We start from the raw sequence: 14983 nt of genomic DNA on the forward strand, positions 1-14983 counted from the left end.
AAATAAGAGACCCAGAATAGCCAAACAATCCTTAGCAAGAAAAGTGAAGCAAGAGGCATTACAATACCAGACCTCAAACTATACAACAGAGCTATAGTAATAAAAACATCATGGTATTGGCACCAAAACAGACACAGTAGACCAATGGTACAAACTAGAAGACACAAGAGACAAACTGACATAAATACAGGTGTCTCATACTAGACAAAGGTATCAAAAACATGTTGGAGAAAAGATAGCCTCTTCAACAAATGGTGCTGGGAAAAGCCACATGTAACAAAATGAAATTAAACCTTTATCTCTCACCCTACACAAAACTCAACTTACAGTGGATCAAAGACTTAGGCACTAGAACAGAGACCCTGTGATTACTAGAAGAAAAAGTAGGCCCAAATCTTTACCATGTCGGCCCAGATTTGACTTCCTTAACAAGACCCCTAAAGCACAAGAAGTAAAATCAATAATCAATAAACGGGGATGAACTCTTCTTTTCAGCAAAAAGAAACAATTGATAATATGAAGAGAGAGCCTACAGATTGGGAGAAAATCTTTGCCACATGCACCTCAGATAAAGCATTAATCTCTAGAATACATAAAGAACCCAAATAACACCAAAAAACCCAAATAACCCAATCAATAAATGGACTAAGGAACTGAACAGACACTTCACAGAAGATAATCAATCAATATATACATGAACATATTACACTTAAATATAAACACTTTATATACAATATATACCAAATACTTAAATACTTAAATACATACACTTAAATATTTCTAGCAGTCAAAGAAATGCAAATCAAAACTAAGATTTCATCTCACTGCAGTCAGAATGGCAATGATCAAGAATACAAGCAACAATAAATGTTGGCAAGGATGTGGGGGCAAAGGTACACTCCTGCATTGATTGTGGGACTGCAAAATGGTGCAATCATTATGGAAGGCAATATAGAGATTCCCTCAGAAACTTAGAATAGAACTACCCATTTGACCCAGTTATCCCACTCTCAGTTTATACACAAAGGACTTAAATCAACATACTACTGTGACGTAGCCACATCAATGTTTATAGCAGCTCAATTCACCATACTAAATATGGAACCCAATCTAGATGCCCTTCAACACATGAATGCATAAAGAAAATATGGTATATCCATATATATACATATATGTGTGTGTATACACACACATATACCTAATATATATATATATATGAAATTATGGCATTTGCTAGAAAATGGATGGATTTGGAGAATATCATGCTAAGTGAAATAAGCCAAACCCCCAAAATCCAAAGGCTGAATGTTTTCTCTGATACACGGATGCTAATTCACAATAAGTGGAAGGGAAATAGGGAAGAATAGAGTTATTTTATATTAGCTAGAGGGGAATGAAGGGAGGGGAAGGAGTATGGGGGTAGGAAGAATAGTAGAGTGAAACAGACATTATTACCTCATTTACATATATGACTCCATGACCGATGTGATTCTACAATATGTATAATCAGAAAAATGAGAGATTATACTCCATTTATGTATTATCTATCAAAATGTATAAATGCATTCTACTGTCATGTATAATAAATTAGAAGAAATTAAAAAAAGACACATATTCTGTGAAAGACTGTTAAGATAATGGGAAGGCACTCCACAAACTAAGAGGAAATGTGTGCCCGAAGATGATGATAAAGAACTTTTTCCAAAATATAAAATGAAATCTTAAATCTCAATAAAATAATTAACAACCCAATTAAAAATGGACAAAAACATGAAGACACCTCACCAAAGATTATACACAGATGGTGAATAACCACATTAAAAGACATTCAGCATCATCAGTTACTGGGAGATTGCATGAGATCAAGATACCACTACACACTTGTTAGAATACCCAGAGTATAAAATAGTAACAGCACCTAATGTTGGTCAGGACGTGCAACAGCAGGGACTCTCATTGCTGGTGAGAATGCAAAATGGTATAGCAAGTGGAAGACAGCTTGGCAGTTTCTTACAAAACGGAACACATTCTTATCACATAATTTATGAAGCATACTCCTTAGAATTTAACCAAGCAAGTTGAAAAGTTACACTCACACCAACCAGCATACAAGTGTTTATAGCAGTTTTATTCATGCTTCCAAAACTTGGAAGCAAACCAATGTCCTTCAGTAAGTGAACGGACAAATAAACTGTGGTGCATTCAAACAATGAAATATTATTCAGAACTAAAAATAAATGAGTTATCAAGCCATGAAAAGACTTGGAGACACTTAAATGCATACTACCAAGTGATAAGGTACTGCCAATCTGAAAAGGTTATATCCTGATGATTCCAAATGACTATGGAGACAGTAAGGAAGACAGTGCTTGATCACATTTTGTCACTTCTTCCAAAAAAATTTTAGATTATGATTATATGTGTTTAGATTAGATTAGATGGGTACTAGAAAATATTTGCTGCCAAAACAATGCCATGTCTTCTCAGGGGATGCAGAAGAATAATAGCAGCCAGATCTAGGACATCAAAATAAACATTTGAAATGCATACTCTTCTCTTGCAGAGAGAATTTTGGAATCCAACAGACTAAACAACACTAAATCAAAAGTTTAAATTAAAAGCCACAGCTGACCAAATATTATTTTATCTGTTTATTTTATTATCTTGAAATGCGCTGCTTCCTAAGTAAAAGAAAATTAAAACTCTGCTAACCAATCCTTAAATTTGATGGCATGAACTCTAAATTAATGTTTGAAAACCAGTGTCTTGATTTTTAACCTACCTTATCCACAAAGTAAATAGCCTTTATATTTTGCATAGAAAAATGGAAAGGGATCTGCAGTAGATGATAGGGAAATCATAAATCTAATGTTCTGCCTGGCTTCTGGAGATGCTATATACTTTGTCCAAGTGACATATCTCTTGAGGTCTCAGTTTCCACATTCCATGACATGTATTGTTAATATGCAAAACAGATAAAAACGCTGTGGCTTTAGAAGGAAGGGGAATTCCTACCTGCTCCATCCTACCTCCTACCATAGGACCACAAAGAACACAATGTGAAATCATTTCACACAGAATACAGTGTGAAATGAAAAGCATTTAAAGAGTACTGCTCAAGTTCTTTCCAGTCTTGAAATTCTTTGTATGTAAATACACAAAACATCTTAACTTCCTCTTGATCCACAGTGCTGCACAGGCTCATAAAATTTGAAGGCTGGAAAAGAATTTGGCAGACTATTTAGGCTGGTTCTGAACAGACATGGCCTTAAATGATCCCAGGAATTTTTTTTTTTTAAAATATTAGAAAGCCTAGACAGGAATTTCTGAAGAAATTCCAATTAAGTAGTTTAACTACATTTTCAATTTTTTTAAATTTAAAAGTATTCTACCTATATGTTCTCTTGCTCATCTTCTATGGAAACAAATAGGGGCTGGTCACATGGTGCATCCATTTATTCACTTAATGAGGAGTTTTTAAACTCCTATGATGTCTAAAGCAATCTCATGGAATCTAGAGAGACAGTGAATAGAATTCATTTGTAACCCTCCAGGAACTTACAGTTTATTAAAAGAGTCGAAAAGGAATAATTCTTCATACTGAGTGGTAAGAGGAGGTTCCAGGAAAGGCTGAACTCCCCCAGAGCTTAGAGATGTAGTCAGAAAAGTTTACTAGACAAGTTAGTATTTGAACTGCATAAAGGTTAATCAATTAGGAAAATGATAGATGGGAATTCCAGACAAAAAGAAGCACTTGTGACATAGGAAAGCCTGTGGTCACTGGATGTTCATAGGCATTTTAATGGTTGATCCCCAGTTTCCTTCTTGACCTCCAAGGGAGCTACACTCTGAAATGAACTCTCAGCTTTTGTTGCATGCTTTCAACAGTGAGATTTTTAAAAAGGGGACAGAGGTAATGAAATTTGAGCTTTGATAAGATTCCCTCCATTGGGTATGTGAATAATATTTAGGAGTTTGGAGTTTGGAGTTGCAAAGAAAGTTCAATGGCTTTTTGCTGTAATCTAGCTAAGAAATGATGTGGCCTCAGTGTCTTGAATCATTTTAGTTGCTTGCCCTGACACATCCCACATTTTTCTGCGGCTGGGCTTATGTTTCATCAGCACATCTGGATATGGACAACTGCTCAGCAGGGTAAAATATTTTTCTTTTCAATTGTTGTCATGTAGTCCCTTTACCATACTTTGCAGAGTTATTATTTCCTTGTTAGTAGTCAACTGAGTACATGATTCTATTTGGTGTTAGAATCACAGAATTTTGAATCTTCAGAAGATCTATTAATTCACCTGATCTGTATATTTTAAAACCATGTATCTCTAAAATTGAAGTTTCTTGTAGGAACATCAGATGAAGCCACGGGGAAATAAATGTAGGTAGAGCTCCTATCTCTGTCACTCACAATAACTAAAACCAGCCCTTCCAACCACCATAACAGCCACCAACGCTATCTCCCACGTGAACCAAAATAACTCTCAGATACTATAACCAGCCACTGCCTGTGGCTTGCTGTAAACAGTACCAGCCCTTCCTCCCAAGTCGCCAGCACCATCCCATCTCCCATGTAATCAGAACCATCTGTATCTTTTGCCATAATCAGCACTGGCTCTGATATCTACTTCATACCCTTTTTCTGGTTTGGGGTATTCTAATTAAAAGTTTGTTTGAGAAACAGTTTCTGTTGCTAAAAATTATAACCTCTCAATTTCTAAGGAATTGAGGCCCTCTGAAGTTAAAGGTTTTGCCCTTAACTTCAAGGATGCTTGACTATTAGAAGAATTCCAATAGCAAAACCATTAATACGTTTAGGAAGAGCTGGAAACTCTTCTAGAATCTGGAACTGTTCCCAGTCCAGACATAATGTTCTGGTCCTGCCAAATTTCCTTTTTTCCCTCATTCCAAATATTAACTGCAATGCATTTTAGACTTCCTATTACAAAACAGCTGTTTTCTAAGCCTAAATTTCTTACTATGTGAGTGTGAGTGTGTGTGTGTGTGTGTGCACACCCACACACAAGCGCAAGCTTCTCTTTGTAATGAGATTGATGATAGATTTGGATTTACATAGTCTTTGGAGGTGGCTACGGAGGGGTTATTTTAGGATTCCATTGTACAGGCTAAGCTATTAGATAAGAAACTCAACCTCTGAATTCAGATTAGAGCACGTTGCAGCATTTTTTTTTTAACTTTGGAAAGCCTAAGTTTCCAGAACCATCCACAGATAATTAATCATCAGTCATTTTACAAAGTAATCATACAAGAGTAGCTGTCAAAATTTTATAGGTGAAGCAACAGTTGGGGATGTTGTTAAAAATGTAGATTTGCCTGTTATCTGCTCAGGTCTTCTGAGTGAATCCAGGATAAGGGTCAACAGTCTCCATATTTAGTGGACTCCAGATGACTGGTGCAGAGCAGAAAGAGCACTACCTCAAGAGGCTGTTGTAGCTACAATTAGATGTTAAAAGAAGGCATTAACTCAAGGGCTTTGCTCAGCCCCTTCACCAGTATCGGTATCATTAAGTAAAGATACTGTATTGCATGAGTCAGGGACATGGAATCAAATATATGTCCTCTGAGCTTATGGAATCAAGCTGTTATGGGTTTCATTTCCAGCACAGTTACCATTTCATTCACCTAAATGTCTTTGACCAGACAGAAAGTTTGAGAGCTTGGTACAACTTATTTCAAACACTCATTCGTTCCCCATCATCCTCCAAATACCTGTTTGACAGAGAGATGCATTAAATTGCTCTTTTGTTTTCTAGGTGAAGTTTCAAGAAATTTTAAATGTACACCTGTTTTAAAGGCAAAAGCAAAATAGAGCATTTTTGCTTTTTAAATAAACCGGCACATCTTGATTCAAAATTATTTGATATTAGAAGAAAAAACACCCTATTTATTTCCATCCCCTGTGATAGGAGCAAAAGCAAGCATAAAGCAGTAAATGACCTAGAGGACCTTCAATTGCCTGCAAAACTTTATGCCTGTGAGTTATTTCCAGTTCATTTCATTATAGAGGAATTTTCTGGAACTCTGAGGCTGATGATCACTTCGAATCCAGACCCAGATGGAAATTGTAGAGAAAAGTAATTTACTCTCAAACCAGACCATTTCTTAATATATTTGGGCTATGAGAGACCCTGATAGTTACTTTGTAAGTCAAAATACCCTCCCAAATTATATATCATCAGATTCTTCCTGTCCTGTTCCTTTTCCTGCTCTTGTTTCTTCATTCTTTCCCTTTCTTCCCTTCCTCCTTTCCACTCTCTCCCTCTCTCCTGCTCCTTCCCTTCCCTTCCTTTCCTTTTTTATTTCCCTAGCTTCCTCTTTCCCTCTCCCCAGCCCCTCACTTTCATTTGTATATGTGGCAGGTGGGGAGGGCAGGAGTTTTTCTTTTTCTTTTATTTTTCAGTACTGGGGATTGAAGCCAAGGGCTCTTTACCACTGAGCTGCATCTCCATCCCTTTCCAGTTTTTGTTTTGAAACAGGGTCTCACTAAATTGTTCAGCCTGGGTCTGGACCTTCCAATTCTCCTACTCAGCCCCTAGAGTCAGAGTCCCTGGATCACAGGCCTGTACCACAAACCCAGTGAAGTAAGCTTTTCTCACATCTCTGTGGAATAAAGTCTGATCTCAAGTAAGTTCCAGTTGGAGTTAATAATAATAATAGTTTATTATTTTTCAAGTATCATCTCAAAGACTGGGTATACTTTTGTTCACTTAATCCTTACAAAAACTTTACGAAGTAGGTATTAATATTATTTCCATTTTATGCACAAGGAAAGGTGGCACAGAAATACCAAGTAAACTATAGTACAATCACATGGCTGTTAGCTATATAAGCTAAAGTCAACTCCAATCTTTGTTACTGTATCAAACAAGGCTAGGAGTAACATAACTTCCAACTCCAATTGTAAAAATAATACTGTGAATAAGTTCTAAGGCAACTTTGTTCCTGGATTATGATCCATCTAAACAAGCTTACTTGTAGACAAATGACAGATTCTTTAATACTTGATTCAAGACCCTTGCCTACCCCACTGACAAATACGAAGCTACTGTACCATAAATTCCGCCCAATCCCAGAGTTTCCCACAATGAAAGAGCTGTCTTGAAGTGACCTATTTTCCCTAAAACCCATAAATATCACCCCTCATCCTTACTTTCTGAGCTGCCACTATAGCCATGTGGAAGTGCTGTTCTCCCACCCTGTAGTAATCTCATGAACTTAGTTTTGCTTGACATGTTATTTTTCAGGGATATTTTTATAAAGTTGGCAACTGACATCTGTCGAATACTTGATAAGAATCAGAAGACTATATTTTGTTATTAGTCATTTCTAATTCTCCTAAAACCAGAGATTGCTGTAATAGCACATGGAAATTATCAAACATCTATAATTATTTCAAGAACTTTTGACATTTCTTTAAAATAAAACCCCCCATACTAAATTTTCTTATATTTGTGTGATTTTTAAAGTATTGATCTTTATAAAAATTCTCTGAAAGAGCAGAAAACGGAGTCTCTGAGTATAGTCTCTCCAGCCCACATCAAAAATGAACTGGGTGAAATTTTGTTTTTCAAAAATATACTTATTCCTATATTACTTGTATCTTCAGTGTAAGAAAATAATTTTATTCTGGAATTTTACTTAACCAAAAGACCACTAAGAATGAGATATTCAAACACTATAAACAGCAAACCAAGCAGAAATGTTTTTAAAATCCCCAAATCTTGCTATCTGAGAATGTTATAGCCAGAGAGGGGATTTCTTTCTAATGAAAGAAGAATTATATGGTAAATATTTCAGGTATCAACACACAAGGCACAAAGAAAGCCTGTTTCTTTGGAAATAGCTGTAAATATATTCATCTGAGTAAAACAATCATCTGTGTCTAGTCATGCATGCTCTCTGCTCCCATGGATGTCACCGCTGTCGATCTGAAGCTGAGAGGTAATGGCCTCATGATTCAAAGAAACTGCTGAAGTGTGTACTCAGGCTTCAGTTTGAGAGATGGGTTCATTTATCATCATAATAAGCTATTACCATTGATAGGTCACAACTCATTGAAGAGACAGTCAGTCTAATTGGCTCAATTCCGTCAGCTTTCGATGTGCCTCAAGGAGATAAGCACTTTTTTTGCAGGTAATTTTCAATCACCCAACAAACTACCTGTTTAATAATTCATCACATTTCAGATAGGGGGTCCTATCATGTAGCTCCCTTTTCAATGTGGCAAACATTAGGTTTTTAACTGCATGAAATTTCAGACCCAGGTAATGGAGAGATTTGGAAAAAGTAAGGCAGGAGAGCACCTGCTTTTACTCAGCTGCTACTGCTGGAAGTGATGAGAAGACATCAGGAATACAAATGCCAGCTTTATCCTTCCCCAATAGACCTTGCTGACAATAAGAGAATTTCCTGAAGAAGTCTGGAAAGATAAGAGTGCTATTGGAATCCTTATGATTAATTAAGCATGCCAACCACTCTTTAGCAGATGGGATTGAGCACTTAATACTTATTAAGGGATCACATGAAAACATCAATTGTTACAGTGAAGTATAAAATAGAGAAGCCATAGTGTGAAAGATGAAATTAGAAAGAAAAATAAAGAATGTTTTATTTCAAAGACCTTATCTTACAAATTTGACAATATTCTCTTCTTGAGTGAGGCAGTAGAATATAGTCTTTGAGACAAACTCATCTCAATCCAAATGGTCAATGTTACTTTAAATAGCAAAGTCACTTTATAATTCCAAATACATATTCTTCTTTTCCACTTCAGAAGACAATGGTAGTCATACATACACACGATTCCACTTCTATTTTTAATCATTTAAAAATATATCCTGGATCATTCCATATTATTACATAAATAACTTCTTTTTCTAATTTATTTACAGTTTTATAGTGTCTGATGGCATGGATACACCAAAATTCATTCAATCAGTTTCTCACTAATGGACATTTTTGTGGCTATCACATTTCTGGAATGAACAACTTTGCACATGTGTACACACACACACACACACACACACACACACACACACACACATAGACCAAATTCCCAGAATAGAGGTATGTAAATACATGCATTTGTAACTTTGGTGAGAATTTCTGGTTGGTTTTCTTGGATTGTATTGATGTATATACTAAGGAGGGATTTATGAGCATCTTTGTCTCTTTAAACCCTCAGGAAAAAAATAGAGTATGTTATCCATTTTGTCGTCTTTCCTAATGACTAAACACAATGATTTCTCAGCATAGCTATCATATTACAAAAGAGGTTGAACATTGCTTCATATAATTAAGACTCAATTTTATTTCCTTTTCTTTTTTATCATATCCCATACTATATTATAAAAATCTTTTTTAAAAAACTATTTTTATTTTTACAGACTGCATTTTGTTTCATTGTACACAAATGGGGTACTTTACATTTCTATGGTTGTGCACCATGTAGATTAACACCACTTGTGAAATCATATGTGTACACAGGGTAATGATGTCTGTCTCGGTTCATTATCTTTCCTTCCCCTGCCTTCTCCCCTCCCCAATTTTATTTCCTTTTCTACGTACTGCTCATTTACTCTGTTGTCCATATGTCTGTTGAACTATTGACTTTAGTCATATCAAATTTGTATGCTTTCTTTTCACTATATAACAAGAAGGGAAGTTATAGGACTTAAAAAGAATTAACATTTTACTATGTGCATTGGTTTCCTAGGGCTGCCATCCTAAAATACCACAGACTGGGTGATTTAAACAACAAAAATTATTGCTACATAGTTCTGGAGGCTACAAGTCTGAAACTGAGGTGTTGACAGGGTCAGTTGCTGAGATGGCTTACAAGGCAAGGATGTGGTCTAGGCCTCTTTCCTTGCCTTGGCAATGGTCATCTTCACATTTGCGAGATGTTATTTCTATGTGGGTGTGTCTCCAAGTTTCCCCTTTCCATAAGAACCCCAGTTGTATTGGGCTTGGGTCCATATTAATGACTTCATTCTCACTTGCTAAATTATTGCCGTAGGACATTGACTACAGATGTGAAATTTATTTCTTTAATCAGCTACTGATGGTCAGAAAACACAAATCCTGTTCACTGCCAGGCCTTCAGTGAAGCAGGGAGAGTGGGCCCTGATCATTTGCTCAGGAAGCTATAAAGTGATACATGTTAGCTCAATTTTGGTACCTTCAAAATATAGTATAAAATGTCCTCCAGGTATATCAAACAGTTGTCTATTATTTCCCTTTCCTGTGAAGCTGCCATTTAAGTCATATCATCTCCCTCCTTACTCAAACAAACTCCTTGTCCATTTTTATTTGTAAGGAAACCCTTACCACCAGATGCTATGTCAGGGAATGTGTAGACAGGGAACAACATGTTCTTCAAGAAATTCTTTAAGACTATGAAGATTACTTCCAATATAAATTATCATAGCATACAACTACAGAAATCCACAAAACAATGTGCATTTATTGAACAGCTTCTGTGTGTCAATGACATATTGGCTGTGAAATATAAGAAAATATTGGCTGTGAGGGTAGCTCAGTGGCAGAGTGCTTGCCTAGCACATGCCCTGATTTCCATCCCTAGCATGCACACACAGGAATACACACACAAACACAAACACTAATCAAATGGAACCACAAATAGAACAAAACCAAATGACTTTCTTACACGAATATTAGATATCAGTTAATTCTCAAATGAAAATAAAGAGGAAGAAGCTCTAGCCTGAGCCTAAGCTGTCAGCATGGGGGTCCCTTCTGAGGCCTGTGAGGAATGGATGTGTTTTAGGTGTCTCTCCTTGGCCTATTGATTATTGGTTTCTTCCTGTGTCCTCACATTATCTTCCCTCTCTACCTGTCAATCTTCCCTACTACATTGCTCTTCTTCTACTACCGATCCTTAAAGAACAATTAAAAAAATAAGTATGTAAATAACACTTGCCATGATAGATTTAGAAATGGCATAATAAGGTCACACTAATTTACAACAATTCTATTCTAAGGAGAAGAGGGTAGCCTATGGAGGGTCTGTCCCCTCCGGATTTGGGCAACACTCCACCGGTTCCCCAAAGTTCTCCATTGAGCCACACATGGAACATGAGTGTTAAAAACTTACTGAAAAGGATACAGGAAAAAAATGTAGCTTACTTTAAAGATCAATGGAAACACTTTCAAATTGGTGCTGGATTTGTTTTCTTTGGTTTTGAGATAACAAGTGGTAAATGGTCAAGGAAACCCTTATTAATGCTCTTGTTATAGTGTAGGCTTCCTTTTTTCAACTTCAGACAGAAAATTTTATGCAAGGAGTACTCAAGTTCTAGTTCAAGTTTGTGTTCAATCATTTATTCAATAATCATTGTATTTGGCCCAGGGGCGAAAGAGATAACTGGATGGAGGTCTTGTACTAGGAAGCAACAGTGGAAAAAATTACCTTTTTAATACCCATAATCTCCTTTTATAGGACAAATTCCCATAATATATATATAATATACATATAATATATATATCATACATAATATATAGGTATATATATCATATATATATCATACATGGGCTAATTTTGGAAAGTATATTCTATAGTAACAGACAATAAATAATTCCTTTCTTTTTTCTTTTGCATTTTAATATTTATTTTCTCATTTACCCCTAACAATTCATCTGGCTTATTCTAGGAAGAAAACCTTCCGTATGACCCTACTTCATTTTCAAATAATTCCTGATAGTATTTGATTTATGGAATAAAAATGTCAATTGCAGCTGATTTATTCACTTGCTTTCATGTCCATGCCCTTCCCCCCACACAAAATGATCTTCTTAATTAACCCCTGTAATTCAAGGTTTAAATTAGAGGAAATTTATGGAGGAGGAGAGGGTGTTGAACTCCCCTTTTGAATAATCCTGAGCAATATGGAACGAAGGAGTCACAAATGCAAATTATAACACTAAAAAAAGTGGATCATACTTGTTAGAGGATTTTAAATTTCTTAGAAACAAAACTGAAATCATCGTTCAACTCACACACAAATCTCAACTCAAAGGTCATTTCTGAGCAACCTAATAAAAACAATACTTTGGATTTTGTTCTTCATGTTAACCAGGAAGCATCAATCACAGAGTATTTGTTGAACTCCTTTTATGTGATAAAGGCTACCCTGTCCTGTGAATTTTGAACATCAATCTTTTCTTCAAATCCACAGCAGCTGTAATTTGGGTTCTACGAAGTAGAACTGAAAGTCAAGCAAGTGCAACAAAGGAATTCATCAGATACAACTTTTGAAAGCCAGAGGCTCTTATGTTGGGAGGAGCTCATAATGCACATCTTAAGGTAGGCTACAGGTATTATTGGCATCTACAGGAAACAATTTAATTTTTTTCTAAGCTAGCATAAGAAAGGCAGCATAATATGGTAGTAAGTAGAAATAAATTTGTAAAGAATAAATTGCAAAAGATTAATTCAATAATGTTTAGAGACAGAATTTCACACTTTAATGGTAATGTGGAAACAGAAGTAGACAGGCTAGCCAGATTCTCTGAGAATTTTGCAGATGCAGGGAATAGCTTTTGGAAGTTGCACTAACTATTTCAGACCACTAGGGTAACCTTAAGTAAATGACTATTACAGTGTTTCAGTAGTGTTTAGTTTATTAGAGCAGTAAATTATCCAGTTCTGAAATTCCCAAAGTGTTTCTGAATAGCTGTAGCCTATAGCAAACCAGCAGGATTCTTTGTCCTCTAGCCTGGTTCCATGCTTACACAAATGCTTTAAAACATTAAGCATTAACATTTGGTAAGCATGTAGAAAATAAAATGCTATCTAGGATAACCCTGTGAATGCATGACTTTATTCTCTTTGATTATGTAGAATGAGATGGGAAAATTATATAAAGATGAGCTGCCCATTGTGCCAAATATTTACCCAGATATGAAAAAAAATCATGATTACAATTGAGGAGTTAATTCATAGTTGAGATCATGGGAATATTTTCAATGGGCAGAACAAAAATGTGTGAGGTTCTTCTGTTTCTCATCCACTTTCCATACATACTCATAATCATGCACTCAAGCCTTCTTATTCCAGAGAGCAAAAACATGAACATGCTTCAGAGGATAACAGGTATATACTAAATTGGCTCACATTTTTGAGTTTTATTACAACGTGCAGACTTCTATGTGAGTAAAGTGTATCTCATGTGGGAGCACTTTTATTATGTGAGGTTAGGTTTCTCAGAAAGTAAGGACATGTGGCAACTCCATTCCAGGAGAATAAGCACAGCATCTCTCCCTTCTGTTGCAAGTGGCCTTCTGACCAAGTGACTTGGAAAATGTTTGAAAAGCAGTCATATAAATATTTAGGAAGAGCTAATAGCTTCTCATAAATATATACATACATATTTTTGGTTTTAGGAATTAACACAAAAAAGCAGAGGAGGGATTATGCACCCACAGCCTCTGGTCATGGATGTCAATGAAATTCAGTATCTAAGCAGATGCACAAATATCTTGGTATACTTTTTCTGTCAGATTCTGGCAATGGTTGTGATTCAAATAGCAATTACTGCTAAAGAATTTAGCCTCAACTATTTAGGAAAGTGGCTTTATTGAATTTACAAACAAGGCCCTGCAATTTTCCATTTCCTTAGCAAGATATTAAATCAACCAAGCTAAGCATGTCATCATGACTATAATTTACATGATGTGACATGACAGCTAAGATGTACTGTGGTAATTTCTGAGAGCTTGCAGTATTATTGTAGTATCAAAAATTTATATGGTTCAGTTATTAAGGCAAATTGTTTCATTCATACTGAGATGTCTGACAGTAAACCACCGAGGGCTTCCACATTACATTAAAAAATGTCTTCCATATTCAAACAATTTGCACACCCGGTTACCATTATTTTGTTCACTGAATGGAAACTAGAGCACAGGCAAGCACAGCTTTTTGATGTGGAAATGATCTTTAGGGGAAAATGAAGTGCTTCATTGTGGGTGGTTAAAAGAAACAGTTCAGCCAGGATAAGGGAAGTTATCTTTGGGAACCAACAACTATGAACAGGATGTCCAAATTCTTTGCTCTGGTGCTATTTAATATCCCACTTGCTTGCTTTCCTTCTGTCAGTTTGATTTTCAGCCAACAGAAAGAAAAGGCATATGACCAAAGAAGAAATGATGGAAAATATGGTAATTTCTATTATCAGCTATCTCTAAGTAAATTTTGCCATCACATAAAAAATAAACCTCTGAAACTCATCTAATTTTGACCCAAATCTCTTCTTGGATGTCCTATAAGACATTGAAAAGAAAAAAGAAAAGAGTTTATTTTTTTATTTTTTTTTTTTTGGCAATTTTAAGCAGTTGAAATTCAAATCTTGTGTTATTTTATCCTTGTTGGGAATACAGGAGGTTCCTAAATAGAATAGGATAAAATGACTTCTTATTGTAAGGGGCTCTGCAAATAAAAGTTTAATTAGATTTTTATTATAGCTATTGAATTTTATGCAACATATGCTGTCTCTTTTAAAATACATGTTCATTGAAAACCTGTTTATTCATTTACACATTTTTGTAATAGCATTTAGAAGCCTGTTAAAAATAAGAACCTGTTTGTGAGTTAAATTTTTTCAATCAGCTGAAACTACCAGTTCCCATTCACTGAGCAGCATATGAGCTACTAAATTTTTCTCTATTTCTATACTCACATGCCATACAAGAGAACCAGTATCTACAAATACACTTTTATTTGTTGAATCTAATGAAGATTTCTTCAAAAGTAACAGTATGTTCTTATGGGTGACAACTAGGTTTAAATAGTATCAATTCACTAAGGGATTTGTTTTTCCATCATAGCTTCTGGGTTAATAAATAAATTTTACTATCAACTGACAAGGTATTGATTTTCACAGAATAAGTAGCATTCACAAAAGTAAGCTTCCAACACATTATTAGGAAAAATAAA

At 35.5% G+C, this 14983-nt stretch overlaps 1 protein-coding gene across 1 annotated transcript in view; it reads right to left on the reverse strand.

The window, feature by feature from the left end:
* LAMA2 (laminin subunit alpha 2) overlaps positions 1-14983 on the reverse strand; it is a 620167-nt gene that overhangs the window by 336229 nt on the left and 268955 nt on the right. The gene's annotated exons all lie outside the window — the stretch shown is intronic.

Source organism: Sciurus vulgaris (genome assembly GCF_902686455.1).
Source record: "Sciurus vulgaris genome assembly, chromosome: 7".
NCBI classification, from domain to species: Eukaryota; Metazoa; Chordata; class Mammalia; order Rodentia; family Sciuridae; genus Sciurus; species Sciurus vulgaris.